The following is a 12,593-nucleotide window of genomic DNA, read 5'->3' as shown; positions in this document are numbered from 1 at the left end:
CTTTTCATGCCTTGATAGCTCACCGCTTTTCAGCACTGAATAGTATTCCATGGTGAGGATGTACCAGCTTATCCGTCCATCACCTACTGAAGGACGTCGTGGCTGCTCCCAAGAGGTACTGACCTTACATCAGAGAACCGAGCATGGAGGGTCATTAGGTAAGTCTGGCACAGGAGACTCACAGACCTCTCTGGGCATCAACTCAGGATACCCCTGTACCCCACGGGTTGTTGGGAAGGTCTGTGAACTAACCTGTGGGGAAGTGGCAGCACACGGCCAGTGCACAGTGGGACCAGTGGATCCTGGTTCCCTCACATCACCCCCAAAATCATCACCCTTCCTTACAAATGGTCACTAACTACACCTGGTGGTTCATTAAATCCACACAAGGACCCTGGGAGGTAGCTCTTGTCCCCAGGTTATGGACAGGGAATCAGAGGCTCTGGGAAGTTGAGGGACCTGCCCAAGGTCATGCTGTGACACCTCTTTGGTCCGATGGTCCCCAATCCCTGCTACAATGCCACACGACCCACAGCCCCCATGTCTGAAACCCAACAAGCTCACCGGGGCAGGGGTTCAGGTGGCTCTAAGGAAGATAAAACTTGTGTCACTAAAGGCCCCTTTTAAACAAACACCCCCAGGCTGTGGGCTCCCAACTTCCTCCTGTGCCTTCACGTGGGGCTGCGGCTTTTCCTCCCTCCCTTCTGAAGTGACAAGCTTTCAGTCCCAAGTCCCCGCTGTCATCTTGACAAAAGCCAGAGCTGGTGGGAGACAACTTCTCGCTCATTTTAGCAGGAAACAATAGAAGACAACTTAGGCATACAGCACGTAGGTAATGTCAAGAGGAGTGGAACATTACCCAGTTCAAAATCGTCCCCAAAACTTTCCAGACACCCACTTAGCAGTAGCGATCAGAATACCATAGATAGGTGTCGACGTGGAGACTGGCAGGGAAAGCTGGGGGCAAAAAGCACTTTTGATATTTGTGGGAGCAATTTGGACAGTTTAGCAAAAGAGATATTGTTTTTGATAATCATTAGAAGTATAAATTACCCAGAAGGCTTACTGTGATCACAGATAATTGTTTTCCCTAAGTTTTTGTTACAATGGAAACTGTCAGACTCTGGTTGCAACTTGCTCTGTGACTTGCGAAAGAACTTCTGGAACAAGAAAGGAGAAGGAGCCTGGGTACAAGGGATTCTCTTGGCTCTTGCCTTGAGACTGTTACTTTGTGGTACATGAAATGCTGCACGAATTCACTGAATTGATATTTTTTTCCTGGAGAAAATATGGTATCAGTTGTTATCCACAGTTCAGGTTGCCTTTGTGCTGCCCCAATGCAGGGACCACAAGCTGCCATCCTCGAGTACATACACCTTGGTCCCTGAGCCGAGGGGAGGATGGTCTGGCCAGATGTCAGCATGTACATTCTGCCTGGAGAGACGCTGGGGCCCAGGATGTGCTCTACCAAGGGCAGCAGGGTTATTTTCAGAATAAGGCTGAGACATCTTCGTGAGGGCCTGTAGAGTCCAGAGGTAGCCTGGGGGCAGCTGGAGAAAGGGTAACATTTGAGCTAGATCCCAAAGAAGGAACAGAGGTTTGCTGTAGGAAGAGGAGGGAAAGGGCCTTCCGGGAAGAAGGCAGGCTGAATGCAAAGGCCTGGAGAAGTGACACAGCAGGTGGGTCCAGGCAGAAGTTTGGGCTGATGAGAGCAAAGGTGGTGGGGAGCAGCTGCCAGGGAGGCTGGAGAGGGCTGGATCGTGAAGGACCTGGGAAGAGTTTGGAGATTACTCAATTGGCAAAGGAAGAGCAACCCCTCCCTCACACCTGTTGTCCCAAAGTGGTCCCCTGGGGAGGAAGAAAGCATAGTTCATGAGAATCAGTTATCTATTGCTAGGTAAGAAACTATGCCCAAACCCAGTGGCTTAAAACAACCACTTTACTTGCCCTTGATTCTGGACCAGGAATTTGGGCAGGAGTCAGCTGGGTGGTTCTTTTGCTGCGGGTGGCATCAGCTGGGGTCCTTCATTTGGTGGCATTCTGCTGGTGGCTGAACAGGGCTGGAAGGTCCAAGAAGGCTTCACTCACATCAAGTGGACGTTGGGCTCCTCCACATGGCCTCTGTCTCTCCATGTGGCTGCTTGGGCTTCCTCCTGGCATGGTGGTTGAGGGCAGTCAGACTCATACATGGCAGCTGGCTTACACGAGGGAGGCTCCAAGGTGGGGGCAAAAGCAGAAGCTGCACATCCCTGGAGACCCAGCCCCAGAAATTCACATCCATTTCCACCAGAAGTTCACAAGCTGTCATTCAAAATAAGTCACAGGAGAGCCAGCCCACATTCAACATGATGGGTGATGAAGAATTTGCAGCCATTTTTAATCTACCGCAGCATGGGAACCCCCCAGGAAGTTAAGTGACCAGCCCAATGTCACAGGCTGAGGTAGTGGCAGAATCAGAACTCAGTTTCAAGTCCTTGGCTCCCAGCCAGGGCTCTTCCCTCATCACACAGTCCTCAAAGGCACTTGTCAAAATGGGAAAATATTTCATCTAAGGAGACAAGTAGTTAGGATCGAGGCTCTGATCTTCTTCTTCACCAACTGTCCGGGGACCTTTTAAAAGAATCTGTTGAACTGAATGAAAAGGGCAAGTGGGAAGACTTTGTCTTTAGAGGAAAAAAAAAAACAGGAAGAAGAGGGAGTCAGTGTTACTAAGCAACAAATAGAAGGCAGAATGATATGAACAGCAACAAATTAAATAGGGCTTCTCAGCCTTTGTCAAGTCACAGCTCACAGAGAAAATGGCACTTGTGCAGATTAGAGCAAGGCTGCTCCTGTGGGGGCTCACTGGCCCCCAGAGGCTCCAGGCATCCCCGGCAACAATAGATCCTAGTGCCGAGGAAATAACTATTCCAGCACACACTAACCCATTTGCTGTCACCACCACCACTACCATCATCACCATCATCACCATCTCCATCACCATCATCATCATCCCACCACCACCACGATCTCCACCACCACCACCACCACCACCACCACCATCATCATCCCACCACCACCATCTCCATCATCACCACCACCACCACCATCTCCATCATCACCACCACCACCACCATCTCCATCATCACCACCACCACCACCATCTCCATCACCACCACCACCACCACCATCACCACTACCACCACCACCATCTCCATCATCACCACCACCATCACCACCATCATCATCCCACCACCACCACCACCTCCATCACCACCACCACCACCATCATCATCCCACCACCACCACCATCTCCATCGTCACCACCACCACCACCATCTCCATCATCACCACCACCACCACCATCTCCATCATCACCACCACCACCACCATCTCCATCATCATCACCACCACCACCATCATCATGATTACCACCACCACTTTCATCACCATCATCATCAACAAGGAAATATAGCAGGAAAACACCTGAGTAACGTTTAGGGACTTTACCCCTCTTCCTCATCTCTAAGCCAGAATAGTGCTAGTTAGCATTCACTGAGCACTACTACATATCTCATTTGATCCTCTCAACAACCATGTAAGGCGGATGCTATCTTTCCCCCCATTTTATGGTTAGGGAAACAGAGCCCTTAAGTAACATGTCCAGGGTCATGCAGGTCCTGGTGGCAGAGGCAGGACTTACACCCAGCAGCCTGACTCACTCCCAACCACACAGAGCTTTCCTCTTGGGCCTCTTGTGAGACTCAAACGACATCCTTCTTTTGTAGCTGAGGCTCAGAAAGCTTAAGAGACTTGCTCAAGGCCACCGAGCTGGGGGACCAAATCTTGTCTTTCCCTCCTGGCTGGGGCCTCTGTACCCGAGTCCACATTGCCAGAGCCAGCTCTTTACCAGCCTGCCAGATTTTATGGTCTTCAAAAGATCACTGCCTCCCTGGTATATCTGGCTGTTATCACTCAGTGACAATTGAACCATCACATTATTGCCCCTGGGTGTGTGTCTTTATCTACGCCTGTCTCTGGAGCTTGCAGGCGATTATCCTGCATGGCCGGATGGAATTAGACCTCTCTGGAGGTGAAATAAGATCTATCTGAACATCTGCCTTCTCCCCACACCTTGGGCCATGGGAGGGTGTGTTGAACAGAACTGCAGAAGGGCTCTGCGAATTATAAAGTGTTCATAAAACCTTGTGATGATAAACATGATTGGTAAGGCCTGCAGAACAACAGAGCTCTTGGATAGCAAGCTGAGAGCATCATTATCAGGGACTTATTACAACATTTAAAGGGTATTATGAGAAAAATTGCAGGAACCATCACATCCAGCCTGGTGAAGATACAGCTTGTGGAAGCAAGAGTGTGTTGTGGAGCTTTTGCGCTGCTGTGTCCGCTGCTGGGGGCACCATCTCCTACCCCTCTCCTGGCTCAACGGGTCTCTGCCTGAAGCTCGTCTTACCAGTGTGGGATCCTCCGACCGCCTTGACCACCCCAGGGCAGTCTCTTGGCCATTGCATTCCATCTGCAAGCCTGGCCATGGCTCTGGGTTGTTTACTTGTATTATTAGTCATTGAATGAATGAATGAGTGAGTGAGCGAATGTTTTCAAATCCTCCACACAGCAGTCAAAATGACATCAATCTGATCATATCGTTCTCCTGTTTAAAAACCCTCCAAAGATGTCCCGATGCACTCAGAAGAAAAACCTCGCTCCTTTCCCTGGCCTCCCTAAGTGGTGCTGCCCTACTGAGTTCACAGCTGTCTCCCCTGTGCCCACCTATTCAGCCACACTGGCCTCCCTTCTGTTCTTAGAGGGTATCAAGCTCTCCCCACCTCAGGGCCTTTGCCCATGCTATTCCTTCCACCCACAATCGCTCCCTGACCCACTCTTCATGCAGCTGCCCCGTGCCCTCCTTCCTCCCAGACCACTCTACCCACAGCATGCTTGTCCCGCCAACCCCACGCATTACTGACCCTGCTGCAGGCCCTTCTAAGTGTCCCCTATTTGTTTGTGAACTGTATTTTTTAATCTCTCTTCTTCACTAGCCTGTAAGTAGATTGACAGTAGGAGCCATGCTTGTTTCAGTCACTCGACTGTATCTGCCCTCACAAAGTGCCTCAAAGTGGGTGGGGGGCACTTAAAACACAGAAGTTTCTTCTCTCGCAGTTCTGGAGGCCAGAAGTCCAAAATCAAGGTGTCAGCTGGGGTGGTTACTTCGTGGGGGCTCAGTGGGAGGATCTGTTCCAGGCCGCCACCTCAGCTTCTGGTGCCCGTGACTTGTGATGGCATCACCCAGTCCCTGCCTCTGTCACCACGTGGCCTTCTCCCTGGGTGTCTGTGTCTTCACATGGTGTTTTTCTCTCTGTGTCTGTGCCCAAATGTCTCCCTTCTTCTAAGAGATTATAAATCATTGGATTAGGGCCCATCGTCTTCCAGGATGACCTCAACTTAACTTGATTACATCTGCAAAGACCCTATTTCCAAATAAGGTCTCATTCTGAGGTTCCACGTGGGCATAAATTTGGGGACGATGCTATTCAACCCAATACACCCATCATCCCTGGCAACCAGTTCATGGTATTTGTTGAATGAATGAACCAGTCAATCAATTAATTAACCAGATGACCACTATCTCCTGAGGGAGAGTGAGCATATATGTTCTGGGATATTCCAGAGGGCAGGACATGGGGGAAGAGACAGGGAGGAAGATTTCCACTCAAAAGGAGGAAGGACTAGGCGTGACTGAGACGGGCCAGCACGCCCCTATATTTCCGTACTTCACTGACCCACTGGGCTTGACAGTCAGGCCTCAGGTCAGCCTGAGGGGAGAGGTCAGCACCATCCCAGGAACGTTGGTTACGGGCAGCTGTCTCATCAGCAGGTGAGCTCCGGCTCACTGGGTATTTGTGCCATGCCCAGCAAAGGCTGCATCACTGTCTTGCCATGGACTTTGTTAAGGGGCTTCAGAGAGACGAGCAGAATCTAAGAGCCTTGGCAATTCCCTGGTGGTCCAGTGGTTAGGACGCTGCACTCTCACTGCCGAGGGCCTGGGTTCAATCCCTGGTCGGGGAACTAAAATGCCACAAGATGCACAGCAGAGCCAAAAAAAAAAAAAAAAAAAAAAAAGACTCTAGGAGCCTTCCTAATCCCAGTGCTGCAGGATTTATTATCACAACCAAGACTGCAGTGCTGGTCACACCCAGAGGGTGGTGCCTACCCATGCTCCTTCAGTCCAATGCATGGATGCATGGTGCCCTGGGTGAGGGGGCATGGCCTTTGGTGTCACACTGTGGCAGAGACAATGAACTGTCCTCCAAAACTGTGTACCCCTCTTTCCATAGTGCAGCTACTCAGCTGGAGACTACATTTCCCAGCACCCCTTGCTCTGTATGTGGCCATGTGACTACCTCTCACCAATGGAATGCATGAGAAATGATGCCCCTTCTGGGCTGTGGATGTAAAGAAGCATGTGCCTTCTCTACACACTCATCCTCCAACTGCCAGCCAGGAGGGAGGTCTGTGAGGCCCTGGAAAGACTGAAGCCACAGGCTGGGAGAAGCCTGGGTCCCTAAGTCACCACGTGGAGGAAGGCAGCCCACCAACAAGGATCACCAGATTGCACTGTTGGAGAACAAAAACTACCTTCTACTGGTTAAGCTACTGAGATCTGGGGATTATTTGTTACAGCTACGAGCATCTAAACCAACACACTGATGAACCTCAGTTCAAACCTCGGCTAGCCGTCTGGCCTTGGGCAAGTATCTTTCCTTCTCCTAGCCTCAGTTTCCCCATCTGTAACATGGGCGTAATACCTGCCTTCAAAGGTTTTTGTGAGTAGTGCACAAGGTCACTAACCCCATGTAAAGTGATTTGCACAAAACTTGGCACCCAGTAAGTAGCCTTAACTGTAGTCAACTCCCTTTCCTGCCAAACCCAATGCCTTTCTTAGGTCACCTAAAAAATCTTTGTCACCTTCCTGCTGTTGGCCAGACAGGACTACACACACCCTCGTAGGGGTTTTCCTGGGTGGACTAGGACATATTTGAGTAACTAAACATCTGAAAATAAACCAAAAGAAGTACTTACAGTTATGGAGAGGAGACCAGAAAGACAGAAGCGCTTGCTGGCCTCTCTCTAGGCCGTGCTGAGCCACGAAAAGAAGCATCCTCCACTGTCCTCTCCACCAGCAATTCCTGAATTCCAGTCCCATCTCGGTCACTGACTCAGGGCCCTAGGGACCTGGGATAAAGTCACATACTTCGCTGGACCTCAGTTTCCCCATCTGTGAAATGGTTGGATTGGGGCCTCCAGCTCTGTCCCTCCATCATCTTACACGTCTCGTCCCCACGCTCAGAACCCACTCTACCACAGAGAGACAAATGTGCCTTTGCCTCTGGGTGCCTTAAAACTCCAGGCCTGTCAGACACCCTGAATTCCAGGCCCAGTGCCTGGTCTCCCACGGCCCTGACAGCCAGGAAGACAACTTATGGGTGGAGACAGGAACTTGGAGATTGGTTCTATTTCCTTGGCAAATTTTGGGCACAAGACAGAAAGCTGCAACAGGAAGAGACCCACAGCATCCAAGCTCAGGGGACCCTGGGAATCTCATGGTCCGACTGCCTACACTTTATGGATGGAGACGTGGGCTGAGACGAGAAGCCACTTGCCTGAGGTCATCCCATAGCAGTGGTGGCAGCACAAGCACTCAGCACCCCACCCTTGGCTCCCCCATGACGTGAGGCTGGCCCCTACTGCACGGATTTCACCTGAAGATCGGTGCTCTGACCTCTGATGGTGCACCTTTTGCAAATGCAGATTTCTGATTAAACTTGCCTTTGAGGAGGTGGGCAGAAAGTTCCTGTTTTGGGGGAGATGGGGGTGCAGGAGGATTTGACTCTTTGAGGTAACTCCTAGCCCTGGTCCTGACATTTTTTTCTTTTTCCAAGCAAATGGGTGGCAAATCAATTAATCACTTGAGTCTGCTGACCTCTAGTGGACATGTTTTTAATAGCAATATTTAGGACTAAATTGAAGGGACAAAGAATTGAACTTCCCCCAAGCAGTTTATCTAGGGTTGTGACTCTAAGACTCTCGCATGCCTACACATCATCTTGGAATGTTATGAAAATGCACAGTCTGCCTTAGTGAGTCTGGAGGGAGTCGAGATTCTGTATATGTGATGAGCTCCCGGGTGACGTGGATGTTGCTGGTACCTAAGGCAAAAGTTTGAGGAGGGAGGAGATGGGGAACTTAGATTCACCCACCTCTGAGCACAGAGGTGCTTCCATGTGCTACCTCACCACCCTGATGTCAGGGAAAAGGCGGAGATATGACTCCCGTGAAGACACACAGCTGGCGAGGGTGGGACTTTCACTGAGGACCTTGGAAAGCCAGCAGCCCAACAAACAGAGTAACATGTTGGAAAGTACTCTGGACAGCAGCACACTACAGTGACTATCTGAATTAATAATATGTTAAGTAAAAGAACCAAAGTTAGACTTATATTTCTTCTGCAATACCCTTAACATGACAGTCTGCTTTAACAGTTTTTAAATGAAACATTGTACGATTTATTTACAGACATAAAGCTAAATCACAAATGGAAATAAACTATGATTTTTCGATTAGTATAAAACAATGTAGGAACTGAAGTCGGCCTGCAGAAATGAAAGATTAGTAGACTATTGTCCACATGAGATTTTCTTTTCCTTAGTAAAACAGAATCACCTTTCAATTCTGGCTGATGAAATCTGCTATACATAGAACCCATCACAAGCAAAATGCAGTTTCAGTTGACTTTCAAGGTTCTTTATTTTAAAATTAGAAGGGTCATGTAAAATCTTCTTAAATAGCCTCAGTGAATGACCTCTTAGAAATTGTTCAGATTTCTTTGGCAAAAGCCAAATACAGGGACTAAACATTACTTTGGTCTCTCTCCTCCCTCACCTATATAAGCAAGGTACTAAAACAGCACAGAATATGAAATTTATGCATAAATTTACAAAGTGAAGCAACTGTAATTTAAGGCAACCAAAACTATGTATCTATTCCTACTGAGACTGAGACCTTGCGCAAAATATATCACTAAAACTGCCAAAAGTTGAAACACACCCAGATAATTTTGGGAGAAGATAAAATAGCTACTGTTCTAGTAGCATCTTCTATACTTTTACAACTTAGCACACTTATGACCCCTATGCCTCATTTTCAACTATTTTAATTCTAGTACTAAAATTTTAAAAGTTTAAATTGCACCAGTGTTTTGACTAATGTTTAAATCATGAGGACATATCATTTTTACAAATAAGGAAGTAAAAATATATTTATATTCATAAGACAGTAATTTATATTTACAAGAAAATTAGATTTTAAAATAGAAATTTGATCTTAATAAAACATAAAGACACAATAAATCATTTTCAGAATGAGGATATGTTTTTAATTAAGGGGAAAACTGTCATTTTTTTATTAAATGTGTTTTATATGTTCATTAGACCAAAACGTTTTACTTTTTAAGATAGTCTTGCAGGTGTCCATACATAATTTGAATTTAAAATTTTCTATTTAGAAAAACTTTTTATGAAAATTAACTTTATTAAAGTCATTTAAAAATTGCATCCAATTAACCATGTGTACAATATTCAAGTGTTCATAGTATTTAAGCAAATAAATACAAGAATATTGTTCCTTATAAATTTATAAAGTGTATCTTCGTTTATTCATTAATTTTTTTGCTGTTTAAGGAATTTTTATTAAAGCAAGAATTTTTTAATCCAAATTGCATTTCCTTGCTCCATTATCGATTCTGTTATTTAAAACAGAAGTGACATTCGGAGCTATTTCACAGTAAAGAATTATAAAATTAAAGGAATGTTTAAAATTTTTGTACTTTGCTGAAAATTATTTTCCCCAGGGTCTCTAAAACATTCATTTGTTTTTATATTTTGCTAATATCTTTCCCTTTTTTTGTGTGTGTTCGTAAACCAGTAAGTAATCTAGGACTACCATGATGTTTGTTAGACCTGGCATTGGCTCAGTACATAAGGTTCAAAGTTCTCTTTCCTTTTAAAATTTGTTTTATATTTTGCAATTTTTCTATATTATTTAAGTTTTTGATGTTTAGACATTTTTCTGCGGTGAAGCACAGTATCTTTTCACGGTCCCTGATCAATTTCAAACAGTTGGAACCCCAGTGGCACGGTTAACTGCTTCCTGGGCAGCCTCTTTAACGTGGTGGTTTGTAGTACAAAGACAGCTTCATCAACCTTAGCACAGAGGGAGACTCTGGAGATTCAAGCATACGAGGAAGTTCTGAATTATCAGCTTCCAACAACATCCCAGTGATTTTTACCAGCAAGACTAGGGTGCATGTCTTAAATAAGGAAAGACGAGTTCGCCCGAATTTGATTTTGCACTTGGGGAGGGGCAAAGGCCAACGTGGAAGCAGTCAAAGGCTCCTGACCTTGTACGTGAACAGCAGGCTGCTGCATAGTAACGTGCGGCTGTGCATAAAGATGTTGAGGACTGCAAACTCTCACAGCATGTTTGTCCTTTGGAAGAATACGGACAGCAGGAAGAGCTACAGCAGCAGCTGCTGCCGTTGTGGACCCCACTGTGTGTCGATGTGTTAGCAACACTCTGTTGACATGGCTTGTGGGACCATAATACTAAATGGGAGCAACCAGACAGATAACACCGGACGTATTTTGGAATGGATGAGGTCTGGCACCCTGAGCGGTCTAGCAACGACTTGGTCTTAGTTGAGCAATCTGGCTAAGGGGATGTATGGTTCTAAGTCTGTGGGATAGCTGCCGGCAAGTAACCTGAAGGATGTATGCCCAGGCTTTAGGATTGTTTGTGGCTGATGATTGTTTGATACTAGCTGCTATATCATCATCACCAGAGCCAGAAGTCTCCTGTATTCTTTTCATGTCAATTCATGACTTTTTCATACGCAGTGTGTTTCAGCCCATCGTTATTTATTTTTTGATTTTCAAATTGTTCCACATTTGGCCCTTGGGTCCCTTCACACTTGTTTCTGCACTCTTTGGACATCGTGGCATAATGTTTGAATGCTTTCTTCTTCTCAGGCATAACAAGCTGTCCAGATTCATATTGCATTTTCCCTACTCCAGACTTGGAATCAAGTATTCTCCAAAAGACACTGGTACCTTTCCATGAGGATGGGTATGTTTGAAACCAAAATCTGGAGGCCAAAGATGTTCACTATTACTGGAGTATCATTGCATCTAGACCTCTGCAGTAAACATTGCTAAGGAATGCATGTTTTAGAAATCATTATACTTTCAATAGGTGGTGTAGAATAAAAACAGTGCTGTTTTTAGTATTATCAATGATTTTAGAATATAGTTCATGCACTGATTATATTTAGTCAAAATCCCTTCAGTGACAATTAATAAGGAGAAAAAGTGAATGTTATATAAAAGAATGCAATTATAGGACATAGGTTCCATAAGATAACTAGATATGTTAAATAAATAAAGTTTTTTAAGTCATCACAGTTTTTCATCATAAAAAAATAAAGCTATAAAAGATATGAGGTCATATTGATAATTCTAATTCAAATGTTTCTTTATAGGGCTTTTGCCTAACTTATCTTTTTTCTCTTACACTAAATATCTTGATTCCTAATAATATTAACATCATATTAATTAGCTTTATCTTATGTTAAAATTTTTCAAAATAACAATAGCAGTATTATTACTTACAATAAACTACTGAATTAAGTTTAAGATATTTTGCAGTTCTTTTTGATCTTGGACTATATCTCGCCAAAGATATTCACTAAGAGTACTAAATTTTAAAATCACTTGATGTAATTCTTGATGTAATTGCTAAAATATATATATACTGATATACAGTTAGATTCATTTATTTCCATTTGCTTCCCATTCTAAGATTTCCTTTTAAACAAAATTTAAGTATAATTTTGGAATATGTAAAACATTTATATGATTTAAAAATCAAGACTGTATGAAAGGCATTTCTGGAGAACTCTTACTTCTTTTCCTGTCCCTTAAGAATTCCACCCCACTTCATTAATTTAGTTTTTTGTTTCTTCTTCCAGTATTTCTTTTAGCAAATATAAACAAATAGGTATTTATATTTGAAATATATCCCCCTCTAATTACACAAATGGCAGCAGACTATATACACTTTTCTGTCCCATGTCAGTACGTCAAAATTATCCTCATTTCTATTTACCACTGACTAGTGCTTCATTGTGGCTCTGTCATAATTAGTTTAAGCAGTCCTCTACTGATGCAAATTCTTTCCAGTCTTTCGCTGTTATAAATAATCCCACAATGAATGAAAACAAAGGCTTGGGAGGGGGAGGGGGTCAGTGTGCACACGCACACTTGGGCATTCTTTTCTAGGGTCACACCAAGAGCATTTATTGTCAAACTTTGGGATTTTTGCCAATCCGATAAATGACAGATGGTATTTCAGTGTAACTTGAAATTTCTCTGATTATGAGTGGGCATCTTTCCATAGGTTTAAAGGCTGTTTGCCTTTCTTTTTCAGTAAACTATCTGTTCATGTCCTGTGTCCATTCATCAGATTTTGGGTATTTCTCT

At 44.8% G+C, this 12,593-nt stretch overlaps 1 non-coding gene across 1 annotated transcript; it reads left to right on the top strand.

The window, feature by feature from the left end:
- The first annotated feature begins 5,993 nt into the window (after nt 1-5,993).
- On the top strand, nt 5,994-6,066 carry TRNAE-CUC (transfer RNA glutamic acid (anticodon CUC)). The gene has a single exon. It is a non-coding gene; the product is annotated as a tRNA-Glu (tRNA).
- Nucleotides 6,067-12,593: the final 6,527 nt, after the last annotated feature.

This window comes from Balaenoptera acutorostrata, chromosome 5 (assembly GCF_949987535.1).
Source record: "Balaenoptera acutorostrata chromosome 5, mBalAcu1.1, whole genome shotgun sequence".
NCBI classification, from domain to species: domain Eukaryota; kingdom Metazoa; phylum Chordata; class Mammalia; order Artiodactyla; family Balaenopteridae; genus Balaenoptera; species Balaenoptera acutorostrata.
Note: the sequence above shows the minus strand (reverse complement) of the source record. Positions and strands in the feature narration are given on the sequence as shown.